The following is a 23387-nucleotide window of genomic DNA, read 5'->3' on the forward strand; positions in this document are numbered from 1 at the left end:
TGTTTTGAAAATCCAGCCTAGAGAATAAAATGTATTTCTACAAGCATTATTGTGATTTTAAGTGATATTTGGTCAACAAATGAGAGATATTTGTTTGTGTTATAGTTCACCTCTTTTTTATCATATCATTTTATAAAACTATAGTCTCTCATCCTTTAATGATTTAATCAATAGTGGTTGGACTGCGTTGATAACGTGCAGTCAATTTTTTGGTACAACCCCTTTAAGAGCAAGCTGGCAGAAAAAATTATTTAAAACCTCATTAAAAGGAACAGCTAAGGTTTGGCACAAACAAATCTCAGTGTGGGAATTAATTCTTTTTCACCAAATTAAAAAAATATCAGTTTGTTTGTTTTAAAATGATACGAGTACAGTAAAAAAAACCCCATGCCCCCTCCCCCAAAATACAGCTGATCTGCTGTTTTTTGATGCTTTTTTGTGCTTGTAGAATTCCTATATAGCTTCTATTTAAGATGAAATTTGGCAAGTGATTAGACCATAATATGTCTAAATGCTTTGTGTATTTTGAAAAAAAAAAAGAAAAAGAGCTGAGATAATAAAGCTCCAAAAGTTGCTGCTGCACATGTACTCCAAGTGCTTTTCAAAGAAGTTTCATAAGATTTTTAATTAGGTGGCTAAGACTACACATGGTAGACTGGAACTGTTTGGTCTGTGGGGTAAATAATGTGCATTTTAAAAACATTTATAAATACATATTCCCCCACTTGACAGTACTATTCCAGTCCACTGAGTAAATAATGCATATTTTTTAAAATTCATAAATACATATAATATGTAAAAAAGCTGCCCAGATACCGTATGTGTGGGACCTAGAAACTTGGATGATGCTGAAACAGACACGGTCCCAGAGGATAATGATACATACTTTGTAACCTCCCATGAAAGTTTTCTTTCAAAATAAAGCAAGCAAGCAAGGAAGTTCTATAGACCAAATTCCACTCAAATAAGATGAAGGCTGTGACGCGAGTCTCCAGAATTCTGCAGAGTCAAAGCAAAGTTTGCCTTTGTCCTCAGAGCATGCTGCTGAGGTTTTTGACTCCGTTTCTTCCCTTTACTTCTAGCTACTTTAATGACAGCATGATTTAAGAAAGGAAGGTCGGCATTCCTGTTTCGTTTCTTGGGCCTTGTGAGTTTGAATATCCATGGATTATTTAAATAGAAGTATTTTATTTCTATTACTTAGTTTTCTGGGTTGGCTTGTTTGTTTTTTTAATTTATTTCTTTTTGAAAGGAATATGGGAGTAATCTTGAGCAGCCAGAAATCCCTTGCTTTATGCAGGGAATGCAGAATCATGAGTCTCTAAGTAAGAGGTATGCAGGGGTAGGTCAGAGTTTTCACTTCTGTACAACAAAATGCTGAAGTACAAACTTAACTTTAAGTGTATGCTTATTATATTCACCCCTACTCAGCAAAAAACTTAAGCACGTTCTCCTATTCACTTTAGCTAGAGCATTTGTTTATACGTTTTTCTAAGCCAGTGCCCAAAGTTAAACCCATAAAGGAGCCCTGACTAAATCTGTATCTGCAACTTAAATGTTATGAAGGTAAGTAGGCCTGCTGGTGGCTGGGCTAGGTGGTGATCAACGAATCGACTCCCTTCTTCTCTGTGTGCTTATTCACAAGTATGCAATAAGGTGTGCCTACTGGGTGCAAATGCTACCCAACCTGAATGGCTGCATTTCATTTCATTCTGAATTTTATGTGGAACGGAGGAAAAAGAGGCCCCAGACAGGAATGGATAGTAAAATTGTCTGTAAGATTACAGGGAGCAAAACTAATAGGAAATATTATGGATTTTAACACTATTTTTCTTTTCTTCTAGACAGAGATCACCTTCATGTGATCTGGTTCCTCAGTGAAATTGTTGCAGTCTGTATCTTTACATATTTTCTTAGCTTCTAACTACTATATTTCTGCACAGTTGTATCTGCTAGCCCCAGCATTTACAGCCTACGAAAACCTCATAAATCTACTTCATTTTTCTAATAAGACATGAAAGTCCTTAATTGGCCTTAATGAAATGCACTTAAAGGGCAATAAACGTGTTTAAGCCCCTCTTTCAGGGTGAGCTACAGTACTCTCACTCTGCTCTGTTTTAGCCTTTGTGGTAATTAATCACTTATTCATATGTGGCACATCAGTAACAAGATCAAGCAACTACTGCACAATTGCATGATAATAAGCTGCTCATATATGTGTCAAGATTTAGCAATCCTTTTTAAAGCCTAATTTAAACTCATTTTACAACTAAGCAGGCTGCTTCTCTGAAGTATTTCTACCCAGTATCTTTTTACGTATTTCTGCTGAAATGTCATCTTTTTATTTTGTTTACGGGGCTCGATTTGCCTTAAATCCACTCATGGCACCAGGGTGAATTACAGCAATGTAAGTGCCTAACCACCGTATTTTTGTAAAGGCTTTAGCTTTGATCCAAGACCACAGTCAATATCCCGTAGAAGGAAAAGCCCCAGATTAGCATCCTTTAGGGTAACTTTTAAAATAAGTAAGGAAGTACAGCGAAGGTTTATTTTCCAGCCTCCTGCAGCTGCGTCCCATGTGAATCTCATGCAGGTTGCCTCTATCAGGGGACAAAAGAATAATCTGAGGGGACCCAGAGTTATTTCTTTCCAAGGAGTGGGGCCTTTGATTCCTGACAATGAACCTGCTCAGGAAATCGAAGGTCTGTTTTGTATTTGTCGTAGTTTCCAGGATTTCATCCTTCAGACATAGAGCAGCATGTAAGAGCTTGAGTTCAAATAATATCGACAAAAGCTGATAACCTCTGAGAAGCTACTTGCCTGAGTTAAAAAACATCAGTGCCTAAAGTGCCTGTCAGAAAGACATTCTGTTTTATCAGGCAGGTGTAATACCCCACAGTGGTATATTTATAGACAGCGGCCTGAACATTTATGTCTGGTTTTCAAATGAATGTGGGGTCAGGTCAATGCTTGCTGCACATGAAAGACCATCAGTGAAAAATGGAACAAGTCCTGGGTATGTCATTCTCCATGGATTATCTCAGGCCCAACTGTTGTTAAACCTCTCGTTGTTGTGTAATTTTGGAGGTCTGGAGCCTATTTTATATGAATTTCCTGTACAAAAGGAGTCATTCAGGCTGTATAAAGCCTGCAAAATCATATTCATATTTGTAATGGGTATTTTATGTCTTCTAGGCTTAGGCATTCCCAGTTGTTCAAAAGTGTCCATTTTCTTATTTGATCCATAAAAGGTGGTTTGTGTTTCTTATTATGAGTACAGGCACTTTAAACTCACTTCTTAACCTGACTCTCCACAATACCCTGTGCAGGGCCAAGAGGCAGACAGCGATCTGTGTGTGTGACCGTGGGAACCCGTGTGTTGGTCGCTCTGAGGCTGCCTAGAGGCACGTCCTGCATTCTCGCAGCCCACCATCCATACCGATGTCTATTTTCTATTTTGTACTCAGTATTTTTCCTTGCAGTTTAGGGAGGGGATAGGGGGAAGAAGAACACAAACACTTTTTCCAGTCATAGTCCCAATGCAGAGAAAGCAGACAGAAACCATCTTCTGTATTTAGGGGCTTGCAGGAAACGCTTCAGTCATGCAAACTGTTTCCAAAGGGGATGGTACTATACTTCTAAGAGAGTCTGCCATGAGCCAGGTGCAACAGACCTTTTTGTTACAAAATAAGCCTACGTTACATACTGCTGATCACTTAAAACTCAGAAACAGAATGAGGCAGATTGTTGTCAGTCTCAGAATACCCTCATACCTAGCTTTTAGCAATTTGAGAAAAAAGCCAGGGTGGAAGAATGGAGCAATTAAAACTCCATTACAGATTAAAGTCTTTTCAGAAGTAGAGGATATCTAGAGACGGTTTAAACAGTTCTTCGATATGTAGCTGCGAGCAGCTGGGACCAGCAGGAAAGGCAGCAGTCAGAAGACAGCCTTATTTCACCAGTCGCTTATTCTGAAATACTTGATATTTTCAGTATGCTGTTAGCTCAGGCAGAGGAGGCTAAGCTATGAAATACTACCACAGAAATATGAGGATTGCTGCTCTGCAATTAAAAATGTATCAAGGAAGCATTTGTTTAACAGGGAATATGAAAAGGAAGGTGGAAATAGTGAAGAGTTTTTGACTAGAACAAACCTGAAGACTCCTTTTGAATTCTCAAGGTGCTCGACCTCTGATAAGAAACCGGACGGTGCCTGCAATCTGGGGCAAGACACTTTGAGAGATGTTACTGGAAATCCTGAAATTAACCCTTGATAAAGCTGTTTAAACTTGACAAACATAGGGAGGCACCTGGTCTCAACAGATTAGAAGCCTGTGGGAGGGGATTGGTGCTCTGTACCTGGCACAAAATGCAAAATGCTACCCTGGAAAGCAAAAGGGTATGGGTAGGAAAAAGGGAAGGGAAGGGAAGGGAAGGGAAAGGAAGGGAAGGGAAGGGAAGGGAAGGGAAGGGAAGGGAAAGGAAGGGAAGGGAAGGGAAGGGAAGGGAAGGGAAGGGAAGGGAAGGGAAGGGAAGGGAAGGGAAGGGAAGGGAAGGGAAGGGAAGGGAAGGGAAAGGAAGGGAAGGGAAGGGAACACCTCAGATAGAAAGGTCTGTGCAAGTCATAGATGAAGTCTGCACATCAAGACACAGCCTGTGACAAACCACGATGGCCATGACAGGTCCCAGGATCTGAATGAGGCTACTGCTGAGGATGATGTCTTTAGAAGGTAACGAAAACTGCTAGAAACATCTGCAGTTCACAGTTTGAGTAATTCTCAGTAATAGATGTGATTTTTTTAAGGTATTAGTAGAATGATTCTTAAGGTGGTCTAGAAATATGTATTAGAAAGAACACATAAATATCATTAGAGGTTGGAACCATCTCAAATGCTAGAGCATTTCATACTGGCCTTATATCCTCTTTGCCACAGGATGCCATGGAAGCCTGAAGGGTAAATGGGTTTAAAAAGGGATTGTGCCACCCAGCATAGCCATCAGATGAAAACTTTGTCTCAATAAGTCCTTAAACCAACTTCTGATGGAAGTCAGCAAGGTATGTGAGGGAATTAGTCAGTTCATGCCACCTTTTGTGCTCTTTCTTTTAGCACCCACTGCTAGTTACTGTTGGAGACAGGATATTGGGAAAGGTGAACCTTTGAGATGACATTGCATAATAGTGTTATAGACAACCAAGAAAGCTTCTTTCATAAGCTAAAAATATAATCCAAGTCAAGAGGAAAAAAAGTATTGGGGGCACACGGAGTACTGGCATTAATTTGTTTATGCTGGCTGGAAAAATCCCTGTGCTTGTCCTCAACTGTTATTTCACCTCCCTAGGATACTCAGCTAGAGAGAGAAAGGTGACTGCATATCAAATCTATATGCTTTAAACAAAGTTCATAAATGTCTGATGCTGGACATAGGTTAGTTGAGAGGAATTTATACCCCTTAAGCTTTGAAATATGTTTGTAGATGCATCTCTACTGGTCCTGTTATCCAGTAGGTTGGTAGCATAAACAGCCCTAAAATATTAAAGTGTCTCTGCTCATAAAGGCCATCGTCAATCTCATCTCTACTTAGCACTTCTAAATTACAGAGCAGCAGTAACTGCTGAAGCATGGGCTATCATCTGCTGCCATTTTGTTCAGCAGAAAACTGAAAACCAGGATGCCTGCATTGTTAGAAAGTAATGTCAGAATCCCCAAGGATTCGCAGACATAAAGAGGGACAGATAAAGCAAAATAGGATTACCTGGAACTTGGGAATTTCCATCACATCATGAAAACGATGCAATGTGTACCTACAATGGAAGAAAATAGGTAGAACTACCAGTGGTGTCACAAAAAGGAGCCTCAGTGTTGCAGATTACAGGCTTTTTTTTTAGCTTTTCATCTCTGAGGAGTGTATCATAGGCATGATTTGATAGCTAGTGGGCTTAATGTTGGCTGGCAGCAATGCTTCTGATGCAGTTATCTGCGCCATACTTACAGGTCTGCAGAACAGCGTGGGACCATTCAATAACTGATCTAGTGCACCTCTTCTTACATTCTTATGTCCTTAATGAATGATATTAAGCATGTGAAGTTCTACATTATGTTGATTATTCACTGTTACTATTGTCATAGCTAGTGGAGAAGACGGGTAATTTTAAAGAGGTTTGAGGAAGACAAAATAATTGATAGATGCCCCTTTTATATACTACCTAATTAGGGTTCAGATACTGAGCAAACAAGGCAAGAAAATTAGGAGCCTGGTCCTCCCTACAGGAGCCTAAGGAATAGGCACCTTGTACCAGGTGAGCAGGTTGTGTATTTGTGCTTTCTGGGTAATGGCCTCACTCATCTTCAGTAAAGTGAACAAGTGGACAAACTCTTGTCATTAGAGAGCCAGCACAGTACAGCTGCAGCAGGTTACATGGATGCAGACTAAAGATCTCACGCAGTTCGCAAGGTGGTCTGAAAGAAAGGGAGCGGAGAGCTCTCTGTGTGGCAAAGTGTGTGGCTTTAGGCCGAGTTCTTCTGAAGAAGGAAGAGGTTTCTGCTCAAGATCAGAGACAGACTTTTCAACAGAATGGCTTATGCTGTGCTCTTAGAGCGACACACAAGTGTAAGTTCATTTGCTTTCTAAATATCCACCATGTTTTTAGGCTGGTTTTGTAAGACTGTTCTTATCGCTCTTCTCACCTGACCATCAACTTATCTCTCTGTTCCCTCCAAATAACTTTGGAATGCTTTGACCAGATTCAGCTAAAGGTGAAAAGAGATCAGAAGTTTCATGCAGAATTATGTTCCTGCAAGTTTTATGAAACTTGGTGTCTGGATGAAAAAGACGTTAGTACCTGGTTCACGTTAGTACCTGCACTGAAGGGAGGACTGAGTGGTCATCCATTCTACCAGGTCTGCGAGCTGGCCAGCGTGAGAAAGTACATTTTCCTTTTTCTGTTTTACAGCCACTGCTTGAGAAATTCAGTCAGTGCCTGCTAGTTCTAATGTTACAAAAAATAGCAAATGACCTTTCCTTATTCACCCCTCCTACACCACTCGTGATTTTGCATTGCTCTTTCTTTCAGTCATTTCTTCTTCCAAGCTGAAGACTCCTAGCCCATCTAATCGCTCCTCATACAGCAGCCATTCCATGCCTCTGATCAGCTTTGTCACTATCCACAAAGCCTTTTCTGAATCTATTGTAACCTTTTTGAGATGGCTGATTAAAATACTCAGTTCGCACAGTACTCAAAATTATAGGTGAACCAGGCAAAATAGCGTTCCCATTTTCTTCTCTATTTCTTTCCTAATAGGTTCTAATATTTTACTGGCCTTTTTGACTGTTGCTGAACGTTAAGCAGATTTTTTCAAAGCATTGTACAGAAGGACTCCAATTAGTATTTCCTAGCATTAATACTAGTGAAGAACCTATGCTTCTGTCTGCATAGTTAGGATTTTTTTTCTCCTTGTTCACTACATTGTATTGATCAGTGCTTAATTTCACTGCCATTTTACTGTGCAGTTATTCAATATTGTAAGATTCTCCTGTAACTCTTCAGTTCGCTTTAGTTTTGACTATGCTGAATAACTCAGAGTGATCAGCAAACTTTGTCAGTCTCACCATTTGCTTCCTGTTCCAAATTATTTTTAATATATTGCAAGACATAGGTCCATGCACAGTTTCCCCTGGAAGTTGTAACCTTCCTCTAAAAGGAAAGCTCCATTTTATTTTAACTTTTTCCTATCTTTTAAGCAATTATTAGGCCATCAGAGAACTATAAGCCCTTTTCCGTGGTGACTTAATCTCTGTGAAAACTTTTGGTGAGAGACTGTGCCAAAACTTTTTCTTTGAACCAAAAAAACTGTATCAGCTGGATGACTCTTACTATTGTTAACACTTTCACAGCTTTTTAATAAATTTGTAAGGTATGACTTCCCTCTACAGAAGCTATTCCAAGATATCATATTTATGCACACCTCTGCTGTTCATATTATTTATTATTGATTGTATCAGTGTTCATCCTAATGACATTAGACTTATGAAGCTGTAGTTCTCTGAGTGCTCCCCTGGAGAACTTTTTAAAAATCCATCACTGATGTCACTTTCCGTTGCCTAATATCAGGAATCCGTTACCTGTTACAGTTAGTATTTTAGGAACTTCCTTTAGAACTACTGGCTTTATAAAACTTGACTGAGTTTATTTTCTATTTTCCTTGATTTCTTCTTTCTGAAGGATTTTTCTTTTCTTTCAGAGTTCTCTTATATTTTACTGCTTAAGGCAAACCAGCTTTCTCGGATCTTTTAAAAGTCATTTTTGATGGGTGCTTCATGTGTGTTTGGCAGCTAATGGCATAAAATATTTTGCCCTTTTTAATTTCTTGTTAGTGTGATCTTTGTCTTTACTTACAACCCATACTGCAACTGAAAACAATGTACAGTCTATTATTTTCTAAAGTCTTATGGTCTCTAAACAAATCTCACGATTTTTCAGAGGGTTTGATTGCAGGGTTCTAACTAATGGAATAATGAGATTGCTCTGTCTGTTTATTAGTATTCTCCTAATGACCTGTGAGCTTGCTGCCAGCTTGAAACAAATTTGATAGAAGGAGGAGATCTCAAACATTATTACATTTCTGAAGTTTCATGGATATGCTCATCTGGGTACAGGAGAGAGACCTCAGCTGAATGATCCCACTGAGCTGAAAGTCAGAAAAGGTAAAACTCTGGCATTATTCTATTTGGCAGCAGATGGATATAAAGCCAAAACCAGAGCAAGCACTGTCTCTTGTCTGATAGAAAGTGTTGTAGGTGAAATAAGAGAGTCTGAGATTGTTCTGGTGTTGAGAAAAGTTTTGAGAGGAGAAAGATAGACATACAAACCTTGGTCTCATTAGTTCTTCAGCCTGTGCAGTAATTTTTTTAAAGGTTTGAGTTGACAGCATGGTTAAGAAGCAGGTCGAAATTATGGGTCTCACGTAGAAAATTCTATAAGGAAGGAAGACTGAGAGTCCATTCCCTGTGATTTCCTATGCCACTTCATCTGATGAGGTAGCTGCTTCTTTCCTCTCCTGCAGAGAAACAGTCATATGAACCTAGTTCAAAGTTATCTGATCTTTTGGACTCTGCATAGCTGTGCCCTCAGGAGAGTGCATGAGAAGCAGTGGGTGTCTGCACGGGCATCTTTATATTCCCCTGGGCTTGCTTGTCCAGCCTACGGCCTTTGCTCTTGGGTGCTGAGACAGGCAAGAAAGACTCAAGATGAGCCTGAGAGCAAGATATTGCAGAGGTGAAAAAGATTTCTGTGCAGGGTCTCTGCCCAGAGGGACCCCCTTGTGCCTGGGAGCCCCCTGAGTGAGCGCTCAGCTACAGGGAGATGGCATTATCTATCTACCAGGCCTGCTCATCTAGCTAGAGTATCTGCTCTCAACTGCAGTCCTTCTCCTCACTCACTTACATGCCGCTTAATCCCATGCAGGATCACCCTGCTAATTTGGAATAATTTAAAAAAAAATCAACAGAACCAAACAACTTGATAATATGTGCTAAGGAGAGCTGGCATGACTTACTTGTCTGTAGCACTAAAAAATGAAATGCTCCATCAGAAGGCTTCCTCAGTGCCATTCAAGGTGATGTAAACACGTACGAAAAATCTGAATAAAGTTGTATTTCTAGCAGTGCAGGCAAAAATTCTGACCTGTGCTTTTCTGGTTGTTCTGATTTGTTGTTCATTTACGTTGGGCAGCTGGACAATAGGATTTTGCATGGGCCACAAACAATGAAATAAACCAGCAAGATGTACTGTATTTTACTGAAACATAATATAAAGGGCAGCAGGGGACTAGTCAAAGCCCAATATTCTGAGACTGTAATTTTTTATCACTAGTTTATTTCCTAAACCAAAATGTTTTTGAGTATAAATATTGGATGAAAGCAAAGCTGCACCACATTTGCTGTCACGGAGGCAAGACCTAAACCTACTTTTTATTAGAATTAAATTAATATGGCATAAGTAGTTTCATAGTTTTAACATTTTATTATTATTTATGTTCCAACTACTCTGCGTAAATAGAACTGTTCCTTGCTTCTTTTTGTTTTTACTACTAATAAAAAGTAATAGGCATAATAATTCAGGGACTGTTTGCATTTCCAGGCACTTTTGTTCTGTCATGTTTACCTACTCAAGGAGACATACCAAAGGCCAGAGCACAAGGAGCTTTAACACAAAATACAGGAGCCACTTTTGAAGAAAATTGCATATCTGGGAGAGGGAGGAGTCTAAAAGAAATGCTTCCAGTTAGAATTATTAGTGGAAAGACTTTCCAATAAAAAAAGACTGAGAAAGTAGATGTGTGCAGAAATCTGCAAGGATTGCTTTTCAGTTTCATTTAGTGCATTGCAGTAATTACATTATATAACTGTATTAACAGACATCTTTGCCTAATTACCAATTGATTTCCCAGAATACTTAAAAATGAGCAGGAAAATAGCCCTATTTGTGATGGACATGAAGGTAATTTTTAGCAGTGACAACTTGTTGCATTGCATTTAACAATAAAAAGGATTTTTAACAAGTATGGAAGAATGTTCCCATAGCCAAGAATCTCAAGGTATCTCAAACAGTCATCAGCAAACTCATAGGTGGTGCTTCCAAGGTCACTAATTACAAAGGTAAAAGGCAATGAGAGAGGATTTTCTCTACTGTTGTGTTGGAGGATGTGGCATAAATACAGTATTTATACATTTCGAGGCGCTGAGCAGTAGAGCTTGGAGTACGTAGGTGGCACATAGGAAATAGGTGGCATTCTCAAATTAGTCGGTTTTTCTTTCCTTTGACTTCACTGGAACCATGAATTCACCCAGAACACACTGAGCTGCTGATAGATTTGTATAAACCAACCTACATTTAACCTCTTTCCGGTTGACCTTTATAAGTTAAGCAATGTGGGTTTTTCACAAACACTAACTTTGCAGGGACTGGCTTTCCCAGGGTCTTTCCAATTGCCAGGGCCTCCTGTGAACGTTTCAAAGCCCTAGTAGTTTTAAAGCATCCTGCCCTGATGCAGTCTCCTCGCTTCACAGGCTGTTTTGGGGAAACTAGGTAGACTGGACTCTCAGCTAAAGAAAGTGCTTTTGAAAACCTCCCAAAGCCTCTGAACAGTGACTTTTTAATGCTGAGTTCTGTCTTCCTACTTTATCAACAGCATGGTACAACTTCACAAGCTTTTCGTGTGATCTCCTCACATTCAAATCATCTTGCCTTAATGGGACCCCGATTACTCTTGCCAAGCAAATTATGTAAATCACATTAGCAAAGTATGTAGTGTTGTCGCTATTTGTATGTACTACCCTCAAATTTTCCTATTGTTCCTATAAGAATATAGTCATCCTACCATACTTTTGTGATCTTCAGGAGTCACAAACAGGAGGAAGAGAGGTATGTTTTCCGTGGTTATTAGGCATGTTGGGTATAAGGTGTTATATCTTTATCACTTGCTATTCTGGTCTCATTTATTCCACTAATACCACAGATGGCAACTGAATCATATGTAGTGACTTTAAAGTGCTTTGCATGAAGTTTATATAGACATATAGTTTATATAGGTTTATATAGTTTATTAGTAAACTCAAGGATCAAATTCAGCTATTGACTAAGCAAGCACAACCTCCTTGACTTTAACTTCTTGCATGGGATGAGTTTTAAGCCGTAGGAGCCTGTTTCTCTTTCCACTTGCATTACTCTGAGCAAACAATAACACCATACAAGCCAGCGAAATTATTACATAGGAATAAATTTACTAAAAGTTAGGAGCAAATTAGACCTTAAGTCTCCTTTGCCTGAGTCATGTTTCAGTCATTGATCATTTTATCCTCAGTTTGGGATGAGCCTCGATGAAATTTTGCTCAGCCCTATCATGTTTGCAATCTAAAAAGAGGTTGAGGAAATAGCCACATTGGGAGGAGTGACAATATGCAAATGCCTTTGTAAAGCACATTCATCCTCAGTAGAGTTGTAACATGTCCCATGGTTCTCATTAAGGGTTCTTTGCTAGATCTTTTTGTTTTTCCTGTCTTACTGGCAAATGTTTACTATTCCCAGATATTTACTGTATTTAGCATCAAACTGTAGCTGGAATCACAAACAGCTGCTGAAAATATTGGTGCACAAGCTAAGAGCTGCAAACAAACAGGAGCTGAAGATGGGAGTGTGACAGGAATTGTCACACCTGTGCGGTCAAAGGCCAGGAAACGGTTTACGGTTTCCTCCAGAGTACTACTGCCCTACAATCTGCACTGCTCCCCTTTTAAAAAATCAAATATTCTCTGCAGTTCTGCAAAACTGATCATAACTTAAACATGCATACTCCCACAGCATTCAGAAAATGAGTGCTACTGTTATTAATAATATACACTGACATAGAAACTATCCCTCTTTCCCAAAACATCCAAACCACAAAGCACCTGAGCAGCTACTTCTGGGTTCGCCCCAGCTGCTGGGGGACTCAAAGCGAAATGCTGGCTGCTTGGGGACAAGTAGGTGTCTCGCGTAATCCACATGTGCTGCAACACAGAGCAAGACCACCAGTAGCATCTCTCTGCTGTGTAGCACCATGTCTGAGACATTTCTAGCAGTGCTTGTTGCAATGTGCTTATTCAGTTCTCAGCTTATATGGTTTGGTCACTGAAGAGTCAAACTCCAGCAAAGAAGCCCCGCCATAATTTTTCATATAATCCAACAGCAAAGTGAGTACGCCTGGGGAGTTTGTGTTATGCCAGTGCACATCTACATGTAAAAGAAAAAAGCTGAGGGGGTCCTATGTTTAAATTTTGTTCTGGAGATATAAATCAGCACTCAGTAAGATCTACAAAGTGGGAACGATTGCTCCAAACCTCAGGAGGAGGCTTTAAATTGACTTCAGTGGATTCTGGATCAGGAGTTGCATACCAGTTTGAAAATGCAAATGCTGGACTGGAATATCCTATTAAAATACTCCTGACTCAATTACTCATCTCTCTGTGGTAAATTAATTGACTTTGCCTTATCCTGTTCCCAAAAGGGAAAGTTTCAGTCTGTTTGTGCTCTGAAGTTATTGATCTGCATGGTGTCTGTGTCTAACTCCTTGGAGACATTTTGAAGGAGGCAGGGGAATCAAGTGCTGTAATGCGAGTTATTACAAATTCACGGTGGGTCAAATTGTGCTCACGGTCTGTTGAGGCCTGAACAATCTGCAAAGCTCAGAGATGCAGCGACGTTTGGAATGCAAATAAGAAAGATCTCACTACGAGGGTGGGTTTTTGCAAGAGTTTGTAGATCTCATTTTAAGGTCAGGACCCCCAGGTGTCCTTCCTCCTTGCAACGGACACGTGTGTGGTTCATAGAGAAAATACACTGGCTGGCGCTGTGTGAAATAAACTGCCACACACTGATGTGGATTTCCTTTATGGGGAGTTTGTGGAGTCAGTTGCAGCTCAGAGAGAATACAGCCACTTCTCAATAAATTGTTTATACTCAGTTTCTAGAGGTTCTCATGGTGGTAGGGACTGTTCAGTGACCATACAGCAGGCTTAATCCATCCGGCGTGAAAGAGCGCAGTCACACTTAGGACAAATTTGTTTTTATGTTGGCTTCTGTTTTGTCCGTTTTGATAAACCTCTGTCCTTCCATCTGGAATTCCACCTCCTTCTTTCCATCTGTCGTACTTTTCTAAACTTTGGGAAATAAATATGAAATTTGTATCACCCAGAAATGAAATACTGGCCCCTTTGAAGGAAATAGAAGATCTGAGACTGATTGAATGGATTTAGAATTTTACTTTCAGTGTTTCAAGTCGAACACTCAGACACTCTATAATCCAAAAACAGTGCTAACATCGAAAATATTTGACTTTCTTGACTGTCTGATTTTCTCCCCAGTCCATACCTCTTTCCAGACAGAATATAGAAAACTATTTTTCCCAGTTCCTTAATAATCAGGGCTCCATGATCTTTTCCTGTGCAAAACATGATAAGCAATACGCGGTAATATTATTTATATAAACTTCTATATTTTTTGTCTAAAACTCTCAAAGTATATGGTGCAGGTAACTGAACAGTATCATTCCTTTTCTAGGGGAGACAGAAACTTAGTGCTCTGTGTTTCTTGCTCTATGCCATATCCATTGAACTGTGATGGAAGTGAATGTTAAGTCCACTGTTCCAGACAAAACTACATGCACATACGTAGCTGTAGATGAGAAGGATGTAAGCAAGTGCTTGTCTGATTATTTAAACGTCTCTCTGCCAGGCTCTGGCAAAGGCACTCTGTTTCCCATCTTATGACTTGCATATGCTCTCATTTTAAATTTTACTATATGCAGGTACTCAAGCATGTAAGCTTAAAAGTCTCTTTCTATGAGCGTTCATGTGAACAGGAGTCAAGTACTTGAATGTCTGCAGAAAAAGAAGAAAAAAGAGGCGTGAGTGAATATTTATGGAAATCAGTTGTGATATGCACCCCATTCTGTTGGCCTAATCAGCACAGGATTGACTTTATTAGTGCAGTGGAGCTTGTCCAGGGTCCCTAGGCGGAGGTACTAGGGCGGAGGGCTGTGAAAAGGCCCCCAGCCCTGCAGCTCCGGAGCAAGGACCGGGAGCAATTGCTGTGAGGAGTGCAATTGCTCTCCCCTGTGCCTTCCTGCGATGGCACATTGCAGCCCAGGCCTAGGTGAGAGCCTAAGGGATGGGTTAGCCTCATACCCTCTGTTTAGTACAATAGCTTTTTTTTAAGAACAAGATCATGTATTTATTTCCTCATCATATGACTAGGAAAAAAAAAAAAGATAAAGCAGACAAGAATACTCTCATTTATTAGGCTTAGGGAGCTCTGATGTTCAAGCTTGGTTCTTGTGGGAACTGAAGATAAGAGAAAAAGCTCCCCACTGCCAGATATAACCTCTGCAGCAGGATCTTTAGAAAAAAAAGGAAGTACATCTGAAAATGTTTTCCTTTGTACTGTTGGTTTTTTTATGTTCCTGGGGACCAGCTACATGGATCTGGGAATTATATGATAAAGTTTGGATTTATGCCGTCAGTTCCTACGCCTCTTATTTTTCCACTTGCTTAGATTCTGATCTCAATGTATTGCCACTTTCACAGTGCACTTAAAAAATTCACTTCTACAAATGTTGGTTTGATATGTGCCCTAAGGATCACATCCGGTCAAGAGCTTGAATTTCAACAATTAAGGAAGAAAGGAGTAAAATTATTACATTTATTTTTTTCTTACTGAAACTTTGTATATTGGCTAAATTGTGTTCCTCCAAAGTATGACAGGTATCTATCTGTGTCAAAACAGAATCTTGAAAAGGTGTGGTCCTGTCTTTCCCAGATTAGAGATCAAAATGCGACCTAAAGCAAAGTGAACGTTGGAGTTAGTTCAGCAAGCAATAAAGATCTTTGAAGCAGGGAGAAAATAGATGTTTTGCTGTCCAACAGAAGGAAAAAACAATATTAAAAGAGTGAAAAATATTTTATAAAAGGGTTTTCTAAATATAATTTTGTGTGCTTCCCTAAGAGCCCCTGATTCTTTGAGGAAGAGGTGTGTTGCAGTCATGCCAGGCACAGAAACCAAACACAAACTTTTATCGCTTTTGTTATGTTAACATACAAAGTACAATAGTGTTTAATACAAACATTTTATAAACACATCACTACTGCAGTGCATGGTGTTGTAGAGGAACATGCACATGAATGTACAGTTCATTATATGAACAAAATGTGATAATTTTTGATAGATTATGCACAGCTTGTTAGAAGGCATCTGTTAACTAAGTACTAGGGAAGATTGCTGTATGTTACTCCGTCACGTTCTGACTCCTGGTTCTGAACGTTATTCTGATAAACAGAGACATTTCTATGATACGGTGAGTAAGTATTAAGAATCAATTCTTGATTCAAAAAGAGCAAGTTCAGGTCCTGCAAAAGGTCAGCAGAATATAGCCAAAAGTATGTACAAATGCTACAGACAAAACAAAGTGTCTTAAGAAAGAGGAATTCCCTGTAGTCTCGTGGTGTGCCACGTGGGAAAATTGGTTTTTGCTCTTCTCGTGGTGTCCTGTGTTTTTGAACATATGCAAAGCAATCACCTTCTCCAAGTATTTTGAGGTGTACCTTTTGGTTCATGAAATCTATGCTAAATATAGATATCTTCTTGTTCAGAATTAACCAAATATATGCACACTGGGACGATTATTTTTGACTACCTAATGCCACGTTGTAAAGGATTTCAGTGAAATATAGGAAAATTCTCTCATAATTAATTCTGAAATATTTTGGACTTACAGATATTTTAGGGAAAAGTGCATTTTTCTGCATCACATATCGTAAACAAACAATGATATTCACACTGCTACCACAGGAAAAATATATTTCACTCTCATGGGCTTTCACTGAATAAAGAGATTTTGAACTGAGCTCCTTAAAATATCAATGCTCTGTATTATTCCCCAGATACAGATATAAATCTTTATAATAGTGCACTTTACAAGCAGCACTCCTGAGTCTTTTTTGATTGGTAATCACAGTGTTTCCTTATTAATACAGTAAAAAATGTAAAAGGCATAAACATTTTGCAATCTGTCTTTTCTTTCTGTATGGATATACATCAGCTTCTGCTTTAAGCAGTCCTAATGTTTCACCCATCATATTTTTTATGGGTTTATATGGGAAGGAAATTGTACCAGAAAACTGAATTCAATGACTGTCATTCTGCGAATAAATCCAGTTATCTTCAGTATTCTGGATGTAATAAAAATGTACAAAAGTTAAATTTCTGCATCATCACAGAGTTATGTTGACTATTTTTAATGTCAATAAAGAAGTAGAGTTCCAACAAACTGCTTTTTTTTCCCCAAAATACTTCCGGATTTCAGGTTATATTTTCATTAAAATAGCTTGTTTAAAAGTCTAAGAGACGCTGTGTGGTTACTAATCCTGACACTAAAACACCTGATCAAAATGTAGAGAAATGCATCAATAAAAGCTAATCTACCTTTATTAAAAAACCCTAGATACTCCTTCTAATATTTTTGAGCCTCATAATTTTCCTGTACCCTTGTGCCATGGCTCTGCTGAAACCTCTGAAGACTGAGCTGTAGGATAGAGCATTTCACTTACTTCCCGGTTATAAAGGCAAACTGCATTATCTCACCTTGGTTAGTGTTATGCTCCTGTTTGGTGGGGATCTGTGTATCTGTAGGCTCCTATAACTTGGCATGAGTGCTGGCAAGCCCAGGTTCTTCCACCAGCAACTTGCATTTCTGGAAGAATTCAGCCACATTTGGCAAACTCTCATTCCTTGACTTCTTTTTGCATGTTTGGAGAACACTTCTGGGAAATCCAGTCTTCCCTTTTGTGAAATCAGAGCAACAGTTTTGTTATGAAAGGTGCAGAAGGATTAAGATGTCTTTCTTACGCCTGTTGCATGCTAAGGTAACTCTTTTGAAACTCTGCGAATTGGATGTCTTTGGAGTAAATTACAGTTTAGACAATGTCAAGTGATAAAAATATTCACATCTCAGAGACCGTTACTTCAGTTGTATTGTTGTTTGCCATTTACCAGCTATCATTACCAATTTGTTAGATACTGTAACTTAGGAATCACATACAACGTAGACAAGTAGAAAGTGACCCTGTTTTTTAGATTCTAGGCCAAGCTAAAACAAAGTCTGATGTCACCATTGCTATTTATTATTCATCAGTGAGACACTTCACTAATTTGGATGGAGTCTGGGCGTCCCTGGAACAGGCCAGGTACTGTCTCCAAGTACTATGCAGACAGCTTTGTGAATAATTGCACAGAACTGTGAACCCATTCGATTTCAGCGCGAATTTGTGAAGTATGGTATGCCAACCCTCTGGAACATACGTAGCAAGCACAACACAGACTTCTTATGCTACGTTATATGGTCTTAGCAGTATCTTCTCTGGATTTTCATGGGATATCACCTCGTTATTCCAACAATACCCTTTTAACGATATTACTGGAATTCATATAAAATCTTTGAGGGGATGAATGGTGAGGTCAATGGTAAAGATAAACTCTATAGTCCTGTATTTTTAGACTTTCAATGAAATTATAGTTTCTCTACAAAGAGTGTATTTTTTGGATTGGTTATTGTATAGTTTCCAGAGTAAACCAGGGAATTTCTTGCTACTACACTTAGTCATGGAGATAACAATAAATGGTTAAGTACAAGAAAGATGTGGATTTACTGGAGCAAGTCCAGCAATTGGCCACAGAGATGATTAAGGGATTGGAACATCTCCCAGATGAGGAGAGGCTGAGAGAGCTGGGACTGTTCAGCCTGGAGAAGATAAGGCTCACGGGAGGATCTTATCAAAGTGTATCAATATCTGATGGGAGGGTGCTAGGAAGCTGGGGCCAGATTCTTCTCAGTGGTGCCCAGTGAATGACAGGACAAGAACCAAACTGAAATGCAGGAAATTCCACTTTAACATAGGAAAATACCTCTTTGCTGTGAGGGTGGTTGAACACTGGAACAGTTTGCCCAGAGATGTTGTGGAGTCGTAATGCCTGGAGGTATTCAAAACCCCACTGGACATGGTCCTGGGCAACCTGCTCTAGCTGGCCTTGTTTGAGTAGGGTGGTTGCACCCCATGATCTCCAGACATACCTTCCAATCGCAACCATTCTGTGATTAATAAGGATTTTTACTCCATCTCACAGGATATTTTCAGAAGAATGCCATGGAAACATCATCTGGTTGGAGATTCTATACAACTAAACAAAGGCTGGTTGGATAACCATAAGAAGTCATCCAGTGAAGGGTTCCCTGTTAAAATGAAAAGATATAATGATTAGGATTTTGCAGGAATCTTGAGTCTTTCTTTCAACCAGTTTAATGTGATAATTAAGACCCTTATCGGGAATGTATGCTTGTAACATTTTCAGGTGATATTAAGCTGGAGGGACTGCAAGTAAACTGAAAGGTATGGCTAGAATTCAAAATGACTTTGGCAAACTGGAGAAATGGCCTGGGAAAAGTGGATGAAAGAGCAAGTGGTATAAGAAAGCAGGAGTATCAACTGACCAAATACAGGATGTGGTAGTTTGTTCTGATCAGTTTTTCGGAAGTATATTTGGGGCTAATGCATGTTAGAAACTTAGCAAAATCTTTCTCAAGGTAAGGATAATGAAGTACTAGAATGTAGAAGTCGTGAAATCAGTATCACTGGAAGTCTTTAAAGAGAGGTGAGACTAATATTTGTTGGGCACGAGGAGGGTACTGACAGACGAGGAGATGATAGACTGGAAATCTTTTGAAGCCCTATTTTCAGCCCTATTTTTCTATGCTTTTACAATTGAAAATGTAGAAACATAATACACTCATAAGACACAAATAGAGTTAAGGGAAAAGGACAATATTTTTCAGAGCCCCTAAAAGCCTCAGTAGGAAAGCAGGCTTAAAAAACATATTATTTTACTATACTTGATTTTATTTTACTTCATTTCATTTCATTTCATGAGAACAGGAAAAGAAGGCTGGAAGTTGTATTATAGGTCTTTTCACTAAAGTGAATGATTCATACTGTTTGGTGACAATATATAATGGAGAGAAACTTAAGGCATTGAAGTGTAGGCTTTTCTGGTTCTGTGTAGGAAATTCATGCCTGCAGTACTGTTTTGCAGTTTAGTGCAGTCTCATGCAGAAGAAGCTGTACTCTGCCTAGTGACCCATGCATTGGCCATGCAGTCCATAGAAGCTTCCTAAAGTAAGTGTGACACATACATCTCCTAATTAATAGACATAAAGCTTATTCTTTCCTGTATATCATTATTATTAATGATTATTTGTATAGCTCCATGGCTGCACCTGACACTTTATAGATTTAAATTAAGATATTTCCTCTGAATCTGTTTCTCTCGGACATAATCAACAAAGCTATGGATTACATTAGAGTTTTTAGAAACTATGATATCCACTTAGTCAAGGCGACATTTATTCAAATAATGAGTGCATCAGTGTATAGTATATCTGGGTAATAGCCCAGACAGGGCTCAACATGTCTGGGGAATAGCTTTAACAGTGGAAAGGGGCTGTGCTGAAGACTAACAGTGGTAAAACAGTGACACATTAATTGGATGGGATGCACTGCAGCACAGCAGAAAATAGTAGAAAAAATGAAAGGGAGCGATGTGGATATCTTGAAAATCGATTGGACCATAAGAGGTGATCCAGTCCCTTCTTTCACTACCAGGTGGAAGAAGTGTATTTAGACCATCCCTGACTATATCCAATTTATTCTTATAAACCTCCCTACAAGGTTTTTAAGAATAAAAATTCTGTTTCAAGAATCTGCAGTTCTGCTGAAGATTCCACACAGTCCCCAGGTTCTAGAGCTGGATAAATTTTCTAACAGATATATGTGAATTCTCTTTGCTGAAAAATAAGCCAGTTGCCGATTGCTTCTTCTCTTGCCTTTAATGGTTCCTTCTTTAGTACACCAGAGTGTAATTGTTAGGGTTCATCACACACTTTTATTTAATTCAGCTCTTCCTCTTATATTCCGTTTTCTGAACATCTTGCTGTTCCTGCTGCTCTCCAGTCTCTTCAATTTGTCTACATCTTTCATAAAGTATAACACTGAGAACTGACACAGGAGTGTCTTTGAGCTTGCTAGCAACAAGGAGACTGAGACAATTTCTTCCCTTACCTTAGACAGGATGTTCTAGTTAACATATGTCAAAATGAGATTTGCCATTTTTTTGTAACAGCATTATATTCTTGGCTCAGAGTTACTCTGTGGTCTTCCATGACAGCAGCTCCTTTTCTATGTCAGTAGTACCGAACTAATAAAGCACCACTTTGTATTTGTGCCTTTGATTTTTAATCTGTAAATGTGATACTTTCTATCTGTCTCTACTGGATTTTGTTTTGTTAATTTAGGAGCCATGTTAATATGGCTAGGTAAGGATCTCTAGGTGTATTAGCATAAGTAAAGCATCACTAGTTCATGGATGTTATGTGTTACCAACTAACCAGCTGGTGGTGTCACTGCCTCCTGCTCACAGACACAACTCAGTTCTTGTGACAGTGAGGACTAAAAGCTGAGGGCTGAAATCCTAACATAAAAAATTGAAGTCCTTAACTCCACTTTCCTGGATTTTTCCAGGTTCTGTAGCAGCAATGACCCCAGACACAGGGTTGTCTCAGGAACAAGAGCAATTGCAAAGGGTTCTGTTATGATGTAGCATGAAAGACAGTGGTGAACCCACTCAGAGCTAAAGATCAGAATGGGCCTCTGTACCTGTTACTTTGCATGAAAAAAAAGGAACAAATTCTAGGGCTTTGTTCCAGAAGTCTGGGAGCACTGCAATCCCAGATAAAAGTAGAACTATTCCACTGTTTGGTCACATTTAGTTTAGGTTACCATAAATCCCTGATCATGAGTATCTTTATAAATTGCAGTGGGTGGAGAACTAAGCTGTCCTTGAATATTAATAACCCAAACTGACCATAACAAATCTATATTAAGGTCATGTCACTACATGCCTGATGATGTCAGGTCAGTTTAAAGAACAGCCTTTAAAGTGCTACATAATTTAAGATTCTGAATATCTAATTAAAACTTTTGCTTCCCTTAATGCACATGTTTAGGAATGACTTTGAGTTCTGTAAAATCCTGGGCTTTTGTCTATGACAGGAATATCAGTAAAAACTCATAGGTGCCAAAGGCTTTGCTTGTTCTGCCCCCAGCTTTGGAGCATGGTGCCAGCTGAGACTCAGAATGTTAATTCCATAAATGCCTTCAAGTCAAGACTACAGGCATGTTTTTTTTAATCTGGCTTTCCCCAAACAATGGCTGTGTCTCTGGGTACATTCTGTGAAGTGCTCTGAGATTCTTTTTTGTATTTTTTCACATTTTTCATGAAGAGCACCACATACGTAAATGTATAAAATGCGCAATGTATTTTTAATGTGCAGAGATACATTTGTCTTCATCACCCTATGCAAAAAAGGAAACTTGCATTCATTTGATTCCAAGAACTCCAAAGATTTTTTTATACTAGCAAAGAAGTTAAAAAAAAATCAACCCCTTCTAAACTTGTGTGTTACATAAATAATGAACATTAATGCAGTTTCAAAAATGGTAGCAATCATTTCTCAAATGTATTGTTATTTTAATACCCACAAGAGATTACTTTGATTTTCTGAATAAAATCTAGGTTTGCAGTGGGAACTGCACAGCCTATGCGAATAATATAAGACCTAATTATGTTATACCCTAAAATCAATAAGTATATGCTTTAAAAAATGAGTTATTTATGCCACTTGAATGGAGTCCCCTTACCTAGACCCTTGGTCAAACTTGACTGTACCAAGCTTGGTTGGAGGGCAAACCAAACCTTTCCAAATAAGCCCGACATTTTGTTGTTGTTTATCTCACTTCCACCTTCACCTTCAGCCCTCCCCCTTCTCTCCTGCTTGCCTTCACCTGGCTGCCTTTGCTCATTTGCAAATCTCAGTCGAACACTTTTTTTTTTTAATTTGCAAGAAGAAATGCAAATTGCTAAAATGCAAATGTTCATAGTGACAAGGAGCTATATTTGAAAACATGATATAGGACTTTGATATAGAACCAATCGTGTCTATGGGAATGACAAATGATACTCATATAGTTAAAATGCTGTATTTATTTCACCACAGCTCTCCATGTGGACATTCTTACTCAGAAATAAATGCTCTTTTTTTCCAGTTTAGGTAAACTCTTTTCAAAGCAGCAGAAGCTAAACTGGATAAAAGCACTCACTTTATCCACATACATACACATATCCACATCCTTACGGCAGAAAAAAGGAGTTACGTTGTCCAACTACGGTGGTTTGAACTCCCACTTTACTATATATTGTTATAATTTCTGATGTAGACAAGCCCTTACACTCCATATGGCTTCCATATGCACAAACCCTTGGTTATTGAAGATGGATGAAAGCCATACTGTTTTTTAATGCATGCATTGAGGGAAAAGAGCTATCACTAACCTGTGAACTGATTATACCTGGTTCTCTTAAACTGAAGTTGTTAAAGCATATCTGTAATTACATAAAGTGATGCTTACAGTAAAAACTTTTTCTAGGCTGGAAAGAGCAATTAAAAGTTTGACTTCTTTAAAAGAAAATTCTATTACTGGCAAAGTATCAATTATAAACATAAACTGGTAAAGAAAGGTTTTTCGTGACATAGCTTATTTTATGAAAGAAAATGGCAAGAGCTATACCAGAAGAAGTATCCTTTTGCTGGCACAACTGTACCCACAAAATGAAGGCTGCTGATATAGCTCCACTGATGAACTCCAGTGTAGACTGGGCCTCAGGGCCCATTTCAAAAGGTATTATGTAA

Source organism: Struthio camelus, chromosome 2 (assembly GCF_040807025.1).
Source record: "Struthio camelus isolate bStrCam1 chromosome 2, bStrCam1.hap1, whole genome shotgun sequence".
NCBI lineage: Eukaryota > Metazoa > Chordata > Aves > Struthioniformes > Struthionidae > Struthio > Struthio camelus.